The sequence below is a fragment of the Orycteropus afer genome, unplaced genomic scaffold, assembly GCF_000298275.1.
Source record: "Orycteropus afer afer isolate SDZICR_OR568_19922 unplaced genomic scaffold, OryAfe1.0 scaffold00014, whole genome shotgun sequence".
Taxonomy (NCBI): domain Eukaryota; kingdom Metazoa; phylum Chordata; class Mammalia; order Tubulidentata; family Orycteropodidae; genus Orycteropus; species Orycteropus afer.
Window position 1 is genome coordinate 11,640,373 of NW_006921601.1, and position 14,833 is coordinate 11,655,205.

The following is a 14,833-nucleotide window of genomic DNA, read 5'->3' on the forward strand; positions in this document are numbered from 1 at the left end:
TGGCAGCCCTAGGATGCTAATACGGAAGGTTTTCATCAGGGAAGGGAGGAGAGAGAAGTGGTAAAAGCAAGGGTTTGATGTCCTCCAACCCCCTGGGCCTTTGTTATCTAAGTATAGGCAGTCCTCAGGTTATAAACGAGACGCGTTCCTAAGTCTGTCTTTAAGTTGAATTTATAGGTAAGTCAGAACAGGTACACATGGTTCTAATTTACTGTTACTCAAATGTTTGTCTTAGTATGTATAGCATATATTTTACCTTTCTATGCATATGAAAGGAGCTCTGATAGCATAATGGCTAAAGCACTTGACTGCTAACCAGAAGGCTGGCAGTTCAAACCCACCAGCCACTCCTCAGAAGGAAGGTTGGGCAATCCTACTTCCGTAGTGATACTGCCTCGGAAACCCAAGGAGGGGTCGCTATGAGTCGGGGCCGACTCGACGGCACATAACAACAACAACAACAATGCATATGAAAGATTTAATAAATACCTCCACATACACTAAAACATCTTAAACATAATAATATAGTACATAATAAAAAAATAATATAGTAATAATAAAGTGTAGTGTGGTAAATTACTTAGTGCGGCTTTTCTACCCATAAGTCTTTGTAAACTCCAAGGTGGGATTTGCTATGAGCAACTGAGGAGCTCTTGATTGCTAAAGTTGTCCACCTGGAGTATTTCTGTTGGGAATGGCACAAAACAGTGTTCTGGGAGGTTCCCACTCTCTCTCAGGTGCTTAGAGTTCTGATGCTATGATTGGCTAGTTTGGCCACTCTGCCAGGTTCAAAAGGAGGCCTCCTAGAGGCAGAACGCTCTCTGTGCTGGTTGAGGAAGACGTACTGCTGAAAGAGACACGCACTCCTGAAAGACACACATGCTGCTGGGAAAGAGACGCAAGAGACACGCATTGCTGAGTAAGACACCGAGGGACATGCACTGCTGGGGGAGAGGCTGTGAGAGACTTGGCCGAGAGACGGTGGGTTGGGAGGGAGACTGAGCATTTTTCCTGAACTTGAATTGTAACCTGATGCTTCCCTAATAAACCTCATAATCTGTGAGTTCTGTGTGGCCACTGCAGCGAATTATCGAACCCAGGAGAGAGGTGGTGGTGCTTTGGGAGGAACAATTGGTGAAAGGGCTGGAGGGAGGCAACATGTCTGGCCTGGCAGGAATAGGCCTTGGGCTATTGATTGTGATTCTGCCTTCCTCTTGTGGGGTTCTAGGAGGTCAGAATATGTGGCCTCCTTGCCCATTTAGCATAAAGGTACATATACTGTACTGGAGAGAGAGAGCGAGAGAGAGAGAGAGAGAGAGAGAGAATATCTCTGTGTGTGTGTGTGTGTGTGTGTGTCTGTGTGTATAGGTATAAAGAACTATGAAAAAACATTAAACAAACAGTTGTTAAAACAGTTTAGATAGAGAAAAGAAAAAAGAGCATGATTAAAGGTTAACACTCACTCTCGTTCTATTGTGTCTTGCTTATCAGAAGGGGCAGTCATGAAGAAATATTATGATAACATTAGTAAATGGATGATGCAGGAGAAGCTAATGGAAAGATGATCTGTTGTAGATGATGGGCCTCATATTGGAGAGGATAGACCTGTGCTGGAAAGTCATGGTTTGATTCTGCTGCTGGAGAGGGGGGCTTTATTACTGCAGTCAATTTTTTTTTTTTTAATGCTTTAAGGAAAAAAAGATTCAAAAATACATGACACATTGGAACTGAAATTTTGAGTGAAAAATTTCTATATTCTGATCCTAGAAACTCATTTAATGATTTCAACACAACTTGTTACTCAAAAGAACATTATGATTAGTGCTAGAAAGATTAATAATTTTGATAATTCCTATCAAGGAATTTATAACCATAGAAATATAAGAAAGTATCAAATTAAATCTCCCTGATTTTGAGTGAAGAAAGGTGTACTCTAGTAAGAAGACACTCAAGCATTCTGATGTTCCTCTCCTGGCAAGTCTGTTGGACTAGACCCAAGTCAGCTTTCAGCCTGGGATGGTGGAGTCTTTCAGGACTTTCCTTAGGATGGTCTTGGTTTCCTTGGCAACTATCTCAAGGATATGTTTGCATTTCATTCATCTGAAGTAGCGGATGACAGGGTTACCTAACAGTGAGATGTAGCTAAGAAGGCTGAGGAATGCCTTAAAGACTACAAGTCATGCATGTTCGTTTGCAGTCAGTTCTGCTGAGAATCTGCAGATCCTGGAACTTCATGAGGTCCATATACTCCACGATTACTGTCCTCATTCTCTGTGCCTCCTGCTGGACAGATTCACCATGTACCAAAGAGCAATTGGTAGGTGTTCAGAAATTCCATCAAATCATCTGGATCCTCGATGCCAAAGGTGTCTGGGAAAGAGTAGGCAGCTACTTTCTTCTTCATGCAGACCGCTTTGTTATTAATGATCTTGTCATAGGTGAAGGACAGCATCTGAAGGGGACCATGGCATCTTCTGTGAATGAGGTCTATTTGCAATGTGTCCCTGAGATTTTGGAAGTTATGCAATAAACCGTTAAGATTGGAGAATGGGAATATGGAGACTCATACATCTGCTCCTTATGGAGATTTTCCAAGATATTTTCTTGGATATTCTTCAGGGGCTGCCCTTCCTTGAAGGCACTTGTGCTAAGGTCCCTGTCCAATTTGGTGCAGACAATATAGAACTTTGTTCCCATCTTCTTGATGGCCTTGGCAAGCATCACATGATTGATGCTGAATTGTTCAGATGCAATGATGTTGAAAAGGTCATACTAGCTGAACTCCATTTCCACCATATAGTTCCTAGGCTGGGGAGCTGTCCCCATACCACGTAGGCCCTAGAGCACTGTGTTTGGAAAATGGGAGTATAAGTAGAAGACATGTATTTGGGTGATTATCACTGCTTCAGTGGAACTGAGGCCTCATCCCAATGCCCCTCAGAGAATTGATAAAGGTAGACATGTCATTTCCAGAGTTCCCTGTCACAGTGACGGGGAGCTGGATGCTACCTTCAGAGTCTCTTTGACCACGAGATCACCTCCAGCAAGTTCCCACCTGCTAAGGCCTTCTGTATGCTCTTAGCCCCTGCCTTTGGTGAAATTATCCAACCCCTCTAGCAAGGTAGAGGGGAAGGATATATAGAGAGAGGGGCATGAGGGGACATTGGGGAATCCTCTATGTCAATGAGCAGTGGAATGACCCTCTGAGACTGAGGCAGCTCTGGTTCCCATGCTCCTTGTCTCTTTATTTACTTTTTTGTTTTGAAATGTAATTGTGTTATTGCAAGTTTTTTAAATTATTATTTCTATTTTGATTTGGGTGAAAGTTTACAGAGCAAATTCATTTTCCATACAACAATTCAGACATTTTGTTTCATGATATGTACTGCAATTTCTCACAATGTAACAGCTCTCTTTCCATTTCCTCCCTGTAGTTACCTCTTCCCTGTGTCCTTCTTTCCTATGCATTCCTGTCCCCTGAGTAATCTCCCTATGCAAATAATGTCCTCTGTTCTTCCATGATTGATTGTTTCAGGGAGTGTATCTACCTGATGTAAATGTTCACCTTATATGTCTGTCTGTTGTTTGGCTGGAAATTACAGGAGTGAGTTCAATTCCAGACATGAAGGGTAACTAGGGACCATAGGCTCAGGGATGTCATCAGGCTCTATCAGATCAGTAAACCTGGTCTTTTTAATGATTTTGAGTCTTGTTTCACATTATTCTCCTACTCTATCCAAAATCTCCTGCACTGATCCCTTTCCAAGTGGTTGACAGTGGTAGCTGGGCACCATCTAGTTCTACTCTCATGGTCATATAGACTGAGGTTCACATAGTCCACTAGTCCCTTGAACTAAATGTTTCCATACATTTTTTATTTTCTTCATTCTTCTTTGCTCTGAACAAGGAGAGGCCCATTGTTCCTTGTCTTTAGCTTCTGCTTCCTAGTTAGGTGGCCTTGACTTCTTCTCAGCTCCTAGAAGCAGAAGGGGCACTGGGCTGAGGTGTCTGGGGATACTCCTGGGACATTACCCTTTCCAAGGGAGGGCTCACTGCCCTTCCAGGCAGAGGCAGTTCCCTCTGGCATCTTTTAAAACTTGAATCCAGGCCAGTTTTCTCAGGAAAGACAGGGGTGAGTTGTGGACAGATGAGGTCCTCTGTGTTCTTCTTTTGTCTTCACAGGGTTGGAACCAAGTCCCCAGGTATCCCTGGCTTCCTTCTCACATCCCCCAAGGCAGAGAGCAGGAGACTCCTGCAAGGTGCAACTGGAAAAGCCCATCACAACCCTGAATTACCTGTCTTGAATCACACATCAAACTCTGGAGTACTGATGTTCACTGGGCAGGGAGAGGATGTGACTGCATGGCTTATATCACTCGTTCACCCAAAGGCCAAGATAATACCATGATTACCCAGAAAAGACAGGGAGGAATCCTGAGCATCTTCTTCAAGACATTACACTGTCCAGACCCTGCACACTGAACTGAGGACTGACTCTCCACTTTTCCTAGACTCTTTACTCCATCCACAGGTGCTTCTCTCAGTGTCTTGGCTGCTCAGAACTTCTCTGATGCCCAGTCCTTCACACAGTTGTTCCCACTGTCTGGAAGAGCCCTTCACATGGTAGATCCTTCTTATTCCCCACTCCAGCACCTTAACCTCCATCCACAGAGCTGCACGGTCTCAGGACCTCCTACCTGCTCCCAGACACTCTGTCCCTCTTCTCTGCGGCACTGTGCATGCTCAGGAACACCTAACACAGAACCCTTAGTAATTTTGCTAATGTCTGTGGTATACAGTAGTACACAAGCTCAGAAATCGTAGCCTCTCACCTGTGCTGCTCACCCTGTAGCAGATCGTGGCCTAATGCTCAATGACCCACAGGCAGATGTGAGAAGGTGGAAGTTTGAGCCCCAGCACTGCTCACCACTTGCTATGAAACCAAGAGCAAGCACTAGGCCTCTCAGCAATTCTCTTTCTCTTGTTCTAGAATGGGAACAATAAGAAAAGGAGAATCAATTTCTTGAAGAAAATTCCTTCATCAAGGAAGGTTCTTGCAGAGCTTTTATTTTTCTCATCATAAATGGCCTTGTAGCAGCTGAGGTTCTTGGGAACTGTGCTGTAAACTTTAGTGAACCCCTCTTTATTGGGATCTTGCTCCTCTATCTTTGCCATTCCTGCCTCAATGGGACAAAAGGCTTCAGGTAACTCTTTTCATCAAACACTTTTTTGGTTTTGGTGAGTAGTGACTGGGGTCTTAAAAGCTTTTGGGTAGCCATCTAAGATGCAACTATTGATCTCCTCTCTTCTGGAGCAAAGAAGAGTGAAGACAATCAAAGGCATCTGGAAACAATTATTCCACATGTAAGATGGACTGCAAGAACTTCAGCCTCCATGTCCTGAGACTAGAACTAGATGGTGCCCAGCTACCAATGCCAACCACTTGGAAAGAGATCAAATCTGGAGATCCTGGATAGAGTGGGAGGAAAAATATGGAACAAAATTCAAAATCACAAAAATGACCTGGATTACTGGTTGGAAAGAGACTGGTAGAATCCCCAAGACTATGGCCCTGGGTTACCCGTCAGAACTAGAAATGGACTCACTCCCATGTATTGGGTCTCAGCCCAACAGTAGAAAGACCTACATATAGAACACCTACTCCAGGTTGATGCACCCATCTACTCTAGGGGGAGGCACTCCTTGGATCAATCTGCCATGAGACACCAGAGGGATAGCACTCACATAGAGGGAAAGCAGGACAGGCAGTAATGCATAGATAAGAAGGCACAGAAAGGGGGTGGTTGCAGGGAGGAGAGTTTTTTTGTTTGAGGATGGTAATTGGGGCTTTATTAAGTGGAATAAAATAAAGAAATCAGATGTGCACGAACCATTGAATGTAAAACAAGTTTGCTATGTAAATTTGCACCCAAAACACTATATTATATGTGTGTGTGTGTGTGTGAAATTTATATCTGTCTGTCTATCTATCTATCTCTATATACTCAAATTTTTTATATAATAAGCTTTAGAGCAGTCTGTTCTTCAGTAGCAGTTGTCTGTAAGTTGGGTGTTCTTAATCTGGGGACTTAGTATTCATTATTCAAGTCCCTGTAGTAATGAAGGGAGCTCTGGTGGCATAGTGCGTAAGGGATTTGAATGTTAACCAGAAGACTTGTGGTTCAAACTCATCAGCTACTCCTCAGAAGGAAGACTGGGCAATCTACTTCCATAGAGATGCTATGGAAACCCAAGGAGGGGTCACTATGAGTCAGATTCGACTCGATGGCAGTGAGTGAATAGTAATGAAGGTGGGAAAGGAGGCAATTTTTTCATAATATGAAATCTTCACAAATAAACTGACCAATTATATATTGCCTTCACTTACAATCCCTCCTCTCTGGATATCAGTATGTCTCCACCCACTTGCATCAACTTATGTGAGGTCAACTTTGCATTGATTCTTGCAAATTACAATGCTAAAGGAGTAAATTATTTGTGAAGTGAAATTTCAGATTTTGCAAAAGATGCAGAATTTCATGAAATCCATGAAAATGGTATTGGAGAATTGCTCAAGTCACATGTAAGCTATAGACAAATAAAGATCTGATAGCTTTGGGCCAGTTAATTACAGAAAAGAAAAGCAAGCATGAACTATCTGTGCTGTCCAATACAATAACCACTTACCACATGTGGGCACTTAAATTCAAGTTTAAATTAATTACAATTAGATAAAATAAAGAGTTCAGTTCCTCACTAGCTACATTTCAAGTTCTCAAGAGCTGCACATGGCTGGTGACTACAGCATTGACAGCATGGACACAGAACATTTACATGACTGCAGAAAGTTTTATAGAACAATGCTCCCTTAGTGTTCCAGAAAAGAATTAATTGACTATCAATGGATTGAAAGGTCCTTGGAGAAATTTAAGACATCCTAGAATATTTTTTTCTAGAAGAGATTCTTTATAATTGTGTTGTAAAATTCAAGTGTAGAAATATATGTATCCATTAAGGGAAGCTTAACTGTAGAAACAAATAGATCAAAAGTGTATGGGCTCAAATAAATAGAATTATTTTTATCTCACATATAACAATCCAAAAGCTGATGGATAATCTCAATGGACAATAGGTAGTATTTTCTGCAGTAATAGCAGATGTCACCAAGAAAACGAGATTTCTGCCTATACTACTTGGTAACCACAATTTCACCTCTCCCCCTAGTTGAAATAACTCTTTCCATGCCTTGTATCGCAGTCTTAGAACTCTAGGGATCTTTGAGGCTCACAGAAAGTCAGTCCTCTAAGTGCTCCTGGAAGGTCCAGGTGGTCAAACACCAAGCCCTGGTAAAAATCTATTTTGGTCAGAGGCCAGGCTTGGCTCTCAATTTACCACTTGCAGCCAATTGTCTCCTGAACTAATTGGTTAGTCAACTGTTAAGAGTTTTCTTTCCTGACCAGCTGTTTAACTCAGTGGTCTATCACTTTCCTCCCTACTTGAGTATATGAAATCTCCTACAGATTCCTGCTCTGTCTAGCACAGATCCTTCCTGCATTCTCCCTCTTCTCCCTCCCTCTCTTGGCATAAGACCACTTTCAGTGCTAATTCCAAAGGGAGAAAGAATCCATAGTGTAGCCTTAAAACTCTGCTTCCTGTTATGGAAGGGATAGCAGTGTGTAACAAAATTCTTACTCTTAGTCAAACTCACACACAATCGTGAAGATTATCCAAATAGTTCTTCCTTAGGATCAAGAGAGTGATTGCTCTTATACAGAATCCACATGATGGTGAAGATTCATGAATGGCTTCTCTATCTAACATTCACTGGCATGACGTCTCTGTATTAGACTCTCAGAGTGCTCCCTGTCCTCATCCTTGTGGTGACAGAGAACAGAGAGGACTGAACCTTCTTCTCTCTTGTACCCTTTTCTCTCGTCTCCTCCACACTTTGTGTCTTTATTTTATTCCACTTAATACGATATAATAAAAATATCCATATCTTCACAGTTGCTATAACTTAATGTTTCATCAAGTGAATATAACTACATTTTAATTTTCCACTTTTCTAGTAGCTGTTAATTCTGACTCATGGCAACCCCATGTGTTGCAGAGTAGAACTGTGTTCTGTAGCATTTTCAACGACTCTACATTTTAACTTATTCCCCTTTTATGATTAATTATATGATCTGTTGTTTTTGACTCTTGTATATGACATTTCCATAAATATCTTTATGAATAAGTTTTTAAGAACTTCCTTTCACTTACCTAATTAGGACTAATTTTCAGTAACAGAATGACTGGGTCAAAAGAGACGAACTCTATGACTCTTTCATAGTGTTACTATCTTGCTTTATCTACACTGTCACCAACTCTATATGTGGGTGCTTTTCTTAGAGTAAGATCACTCATTTCTACTTAAGTCATGGCCTGCATCCTCAAGGTACAATTTCTTATTAAGGCTTGGTCAGCTCATATTTTTAAAGTGTCACAAACTAAACTACTCTTTCCAGATTCTTTTAAATCCCACTTATGTTGACTTTGGTGTGAGACTTTGTTGACCTCTGATCATGATGGTTTAGCACTGGCCTTTGCTTCTCCACACCACTGTCTTTGTCTAGACTACTCTCTACACAGGTTGAATCTCTCTAGATATGCCATGTAAGTTATGTTAACTCTGTAATTCATTCCTTGGAAACATGTTTTGATTCTTTGTTCCAAATGCTCATGATTACTGCTCTATTCCAAAATGCTGTGAGAACCCAAAGTAGTTTGAAAAATTGTGTCTTTGGAAATTGCTTTCAAAGCCATTAGCATGCTGTTTAGAATATCCTTACCCACTGCCATCAAGTCAATTCTGACTCATACCAATCCCTGTTGGGTTTCCAAGGCTGTAAGTCTTTACAGAAGTAGATTGCCTCATCTTCTTCATCAAACCCATCAAAGAGCAGCTGATGGGTTTGAACTTCTGACCTTCTAGTTAGCAGCCAAATGCTTTACCCACTATACTACCAGAGCTCCTTTCGGAATAGCATTATTGGTGACAAAATTTGATATTTAAAAAGTAGATTTTAGTTTTTGGAAGGGAACTCTCAGTGGAGGCTTGTGTGTTGCTAAGATGATGAACTGATTCCAGCAGAGCTTTCAGACTAAGATGGACTGGGAAGAAAGTCTAGTGATCTACTTCTGAAAAAAGTTAGTCAATGAAAACTTTACAGATCACAATGGTCCAGTCCACAGTCTATCATGGGGATGACTCAGTACTTGGCAGTACTTCATTCAGTTGTGCACGGGGTTACCATTATTGGGTGGTTGTGGTGGGGGCACCTCAAAATCAGCTAACAAAAACAACAGCTTGGAAAAGGAGCCTGCAGAGTTGGGATGGATGCAGGCCTGCTCAGGTCTGGGGAGGAGGTGCTGCTTAGATATACGTGGTGCCTTGGAGCTTGGAGTTTGGAGCTTGGAGAAGAGGCTCCGTGAAGCTGAGATTCAGCCCTCTGAGGAACAGGTGCAGGCAGCTGGTGCTGTATTTTGAAGAGGGCTCAATGAGTGTGTTTCTAACAATGAGGCTTGTTCTAAGAGTGTGGAACAACTGCAAACTAGAACCAACTATGTACCAACTGTGCTTCTGGAACCAATTACTGCTGCCAGAGTGGAGGAATGTCGCTGGGGCAGTGCTAATAGGAACAGGAAGCAAGCAGAAAGGAGAAAGTCCTCATTCCCTTTCGTAACTTTCAGTTTCTCTGTAGCATTCCTAATAGGCAGAGCTTACCATAGAGCCAGCTGACAAAGAGACACATAGTCTGCAGAGTCCTAGCATCAGAAAACAGAGTGCAGAAGAGGGAGACATTGAAGTTCAGAGACAGTACCTTAATAACCAGCAACCCACCATGTAAGTCCTATGGTAGAAGAAAGTAGAAATCTTGGGAAGTCTTATGACCTCTCAAGACTGTGTAATTGGTTTATAGCTTAAGACTTGGGAGTCCCTAACTGACATTGGATTATACTCATTTTACAGATGGAGAAATGAAGGCTCAAAAAAGTTAGGTAATACGATCAAGATCAAAAAGTTATTAAGTTGTAAAACCTGGAGTTGAACTCAGATCTGTCTGATTCCATAGACTTTCTTTCCAAAATTGGATGGACAAGGGAAGCCACAATAATGTTATTATCTATTATTCATTTAATATTTATTATGCCAAGTGCTTATTTTGTGTGATCCTCACAATTCCTTGAGGGAGGTACCACTACCCTTGTTTTACAGATGAAAAAACTGAGGCTGACAGGCTAAATAATATACCCTCTTCACAGCTAGTATTACATGGAGTGGGAAGTTCCATTTAAGTCCATTGGACTCCAAATGTTATGCTCCTAACCAGTGCTTCTCCTATTCAGTAAGTTTGGAAGGGGTCTGAGGTGTTGCATTTCTAATAAGCTTCCCAGTGATGCTGATGCTACTGGTCCGTGGACCTCACTTTGAGTAGCAAGGCTCCTAACAACATCATATTGATTCCCCATCCTGAAAATCCCACCTCACTGTTTTCACATCGACTCACCCCAAATGCTCTGGAGGCATTTTGGTCAAGTTCCTTTATTACATGATACTAGGGGTCAGCCTTCTTTCTCTTTTCTCCCTTTGAAATGTTTCAGGAGTAAAGTAAGGAGCCAAATAAATCCATCATCTGGCAGATCATTAAGGAAAACATGATTTTTGGCCCCACATGACTACATTCAATTAATGAAGCTGTCATTAAAACCCATGAATGTGTCAAGAAAATTAGTTTCAGGTGTTGGATTGTTTTGGTTCTAGAATGATTTCTATATTTTTAATGAGGAATATTGGAAATATCATTACCAGGGGTTTACAGGTCAGGATAACTAAGATACTTGGCATTTGGATTTGGTGGGATGTTTACAGAAGCAATTATCGTCAGCTCCTTGTAGTCTCTCTCCATTCCCATGAGGCTGTGCACAAGGAAGTTTACAGAGTCACAGTATTTGGGGTAATGGAGGCAAATGTATCTTGTAAAGAATGCTGACAACTTTGTGAAAGGATCCAAAACGTGCTGTCGTGGATCTCTACTGACAGTCTGCCCATAGAATGGAAAGATTTGCAGATACTCATTTTTTCCTGTATAACATAGAGCAATTTTTTTAACTTCTAATTAAAAGAAATATTTTATTCCAAGAAGTAAATTAGGTTATGAAGGCTGTGCAACATGATGAACGTAATTAATGTCACTGAATTGTATTTGTGAAAAATGTTGAGATGAGTGTCTTGTTACGTATAATTTTACCAAACTAAATCTGTTGCCATCTAGTTGATTGCAACTCGTCGGAACCAGATAGGGCAGGCTAGAACTGCCCCATAGGGTTTTCAAGGTTGTAATCTTTACGAAAGCAGACTGCCACATCTTTCTCCTGCAGAGCAGCTACTGGGTTCAAACCATCGACCTTTCGTTTAGTAGCTGAACACTTAACTGCTGTGCCACCAGGGCTCCTATATATTTTTACCACAATATGAAAAATACTGAACACATGGGGAAATGATACTTAATTGTAAAATAGAAAAGTAAGCCAGAGCAGTTTTGAGAGTAATTGCTTCTTCATACAGTATAGGTAATCTAGAGGGACTTTGGGGTTAGATAAACATTTTCATAAAGCAATAAAACATATTTTTAAAAGGAAAGAAAAGAAAAAGATGTAAATTAAATGGGTTATTGTGGTAGTTATGTTTGTGTGTCAACTTGGCTGGGCCTGGTTGAGTGCCTGGGCAGCTGGTGATAGTTATTCCCCATGATGAGACTGGCAATCAACTCCATGGTGGGATCTACCACAAGCAGCTCAGTATCTGCCTTTGGGATGTGGTCTGTTTCCTGTATATAAGGAGAAGCTTTGAGTATGGTCTCTAGGCTATGGCACACTTGGACCCTGCATGTAGCCGTGTTATTGCTCAGCAGCCTGCCATGCTCTGCCGACCTTGGGACTTAAAATGGACTTACGTTAATGGCCTGCCGTGTGGTTTGGTAACATTGGGACTGTGCCTTTTTACTTATCAACCTTGGGGCTTCTCAGCCTCAGCAGCCAGCGGCTGTCTGAGTGAAGAAAAGCCACTAGCACCAGTGGGCCGGGAGCAGGAGACAGAGCTGGACCCCAAGGTTGAGGGGCTTTCAGGCAGCCCCTAGAGCCTGGCACTTAAAGCCTCCAAATTGTGAGAGAATAAACTCCTGTTTGTTAAGGCCATCCCATTTGTGGTGTATTCCTGTCAGAGCGGCACCACGGAACCAGAACAGTTATATTTTAAAATAAAAACTTGGATATTTTCTTCCTGCAATTGTCCCTCTTTTGTTTCTAACCTATTTCAAACTTTTTTTTTCTTTCCCTTGTCGTCAGGTTGATTCCAACTCATGGTGACCTCACGTGTGTCACTGTAGAACTGCGCTCCATGGGTTTTCAATGGCTGATTTTTCAGAAGTAGATCACCAGGCTTTTCTTCTGAAGTCACTCTGGGTGGACTTGAACCTCCAACCTTTTGGTTAATAGCTGAGTACGTTAACCATTTGCACCACCCAGGGACTCCAAAACAGCACCTTATTGTGTTATAAATTCTCCTTGATCATGGTGTTTCATTCTTTCATTACACCAGCTGCAAACATTGTCCTTACAATCTTTATATAGATGTTTATATATAAGTTGGCTTATTTTATTTTGAGAGCTAATGATTAGGTTTGGGTATTAACCTTATGATAGAGTTATAAAATTATTTGGAAAACTTTCTGCTTACATGTTTCAGAAAAGTTTAGAATAGTAGGATTATATTTTCCTTGAAGTTTAGGGGAGTTAGATTTTGCCTATAAAACAACCTTAGCATATTCTTCTTCTTCTTCTTCTTTTTTTTAAATTTGATTTGGGTGAAAGTTTACAGAGCAAATTCACTTTCCATACAGCAGTTCACATGCACTTTGTCTCATGACACTGACTATAATTTACCCCAATGCAACAGCTCCCCTCCTATTTCCTCCCAATAGTTACCTCTTCCCTGTGTCCATCACTCCATGCCCTCCTGCCCTCTGAGCTGTCTTCCTGTGCATAAACAGCCCTTCTTTCTCCCATGATTGTTCTCTCCAAGGAGTGTATCTTCATTAGGTAAATGTTCAATTCATATGCCTGTCTTTTGTTTGGCTGGAAGCCACAGGTGTGGGTTCAATTCCAGACCTGAAGGGCTGCTAAGAGCCATAGTCTTAGTGGTTCCACCAGGCTCTATCAGACCAGCAAACCTGGTCCCCCCCCCCTTTTTTTTTCCAAATGATTTTGAATTTTGTTTCACATTGTTCTCCCACTCTATCCAGGATCTCCTACATAGACTCCCCCTCCAAGTTGTTGACAGTGATAACCAGGCACCATCTAGTTCTTCTGGTCTCATTGTATAGGCTGCGGATCATATGGTGTACCAGTCTTTAGGACTAATTGTTTCCATGAATCTTTGATTTTCTTCATTCTTCTTTGCACTGGACAAGAAGAGATCCATCGTTGCATCTAGATGGCTGCTTGCAAGCTTTTAAGATCCCAGTCACTACTCGCCAAAGTAGGTGGAACAATGTTTTGTGTAGTATGTTATGCCAATTGAGCTTGATGTCCCCTGTGACTATGGTCCCAAGCCCACAGGTTTAACTACTCGCTCCCTCTGGGTAGCTGGCTGTGATCAAGAAGTGACTACAAACTTGTCCCTTGTCGGATCTACTATACCCGTGGAAATTCTTATAGAACATACAAATACACCTTTAGAAACATTGTCTGTCAACCCTATACATGCAGTGGGTACACTCCCCACTGCATAGACATACCTAATAGTTCAGCCTGTCCATCATCTATCCACCTGTATACCCATGTTTGCCTTCACTGACAATGCAGTACTGTGTGTGCAAAAGGGTTCATCTTTGTTGTCTGTACCTCCTATGTACTTCTTTGTCTTCCTCTTCCTCAATGCCACTGTGTTGATCACTCACATTTGGTACATTGCCCTTCTCTTCACTCAAATCAATACTTATCTCTACCTATCTAACAGTGTTCCCTCCCCTCCCCTTCCACCCCTGGTAACCAACAAAGAAAATTTCCTTCCATATATAAACCTTTCCTTGTCTTTTACAATAATGGATTATACAATATTTGTCCTTTTGTGATTGACTTATTTCACTAAGCATAATGTCCTCCAAGTTCATCCACATTATGTGGTGTTTTGCAGATTCTACGTTATTCTTTAGGGTTGCATATTATTCCATTGTGTGTATGCACCATAGTTTGGTTATCCATTCTTCAGTTGATTGACACCTAGGTTGTTTCTATCTTTTGGCTATTGTAAATAGTGCTGCGATGAACATGGGTGTGCATATTTCTGTTCTTGTCATGGCTCTCACTTCTTTAGGATGTTGTTGTTGTTGTTAGGTGCCGTCGAGTTGTCTCTGACTCATAGCGACCCTATGCACAGCAGAACGAAACACTGCCCGGTCCTGAGTCAGCTCCATGATTCTTGCTATACTTGAGTCCATCACCGCTGCCACTGTGTCAGTCCATCTCATTGAGGGCCTTCCCTTCTTTCGTCAGCCCTCCACCTTACCAAGCATGTCATCCTTCACCAGGGAATGGTCTCTTCTGACAACATGACCAAAGTATGTGAGACAAAGTCTGACCATTCTTGCCTCCAAGGAGCATTCTGGCTGCACTTCCTCCAGGACAGACCTGTTAGTTCTTTTAGCAGTCCATGGTACTTTCAGCATTCTTTGCCAACACCACAGCTCAAAAGCATCAGTTCTTCTTCGGTCTTCCTTATTCATTGTGC

The 14,833-nt window shown here is 41.7% G+C and overlaps 1 pseudogene; it reads right to left on the reverse strand.

Annotated features, from left to right (window-relative positions):
* Positions 1-2,163: 2,163 nt before the first annotated feature.
* LOC122151457 lies at positions 2,164-5,175 on the reverse strand (annotated as a pseudogene).
* Positions 5,176-14,833: the final 9,658 nt, after the last annotated feature.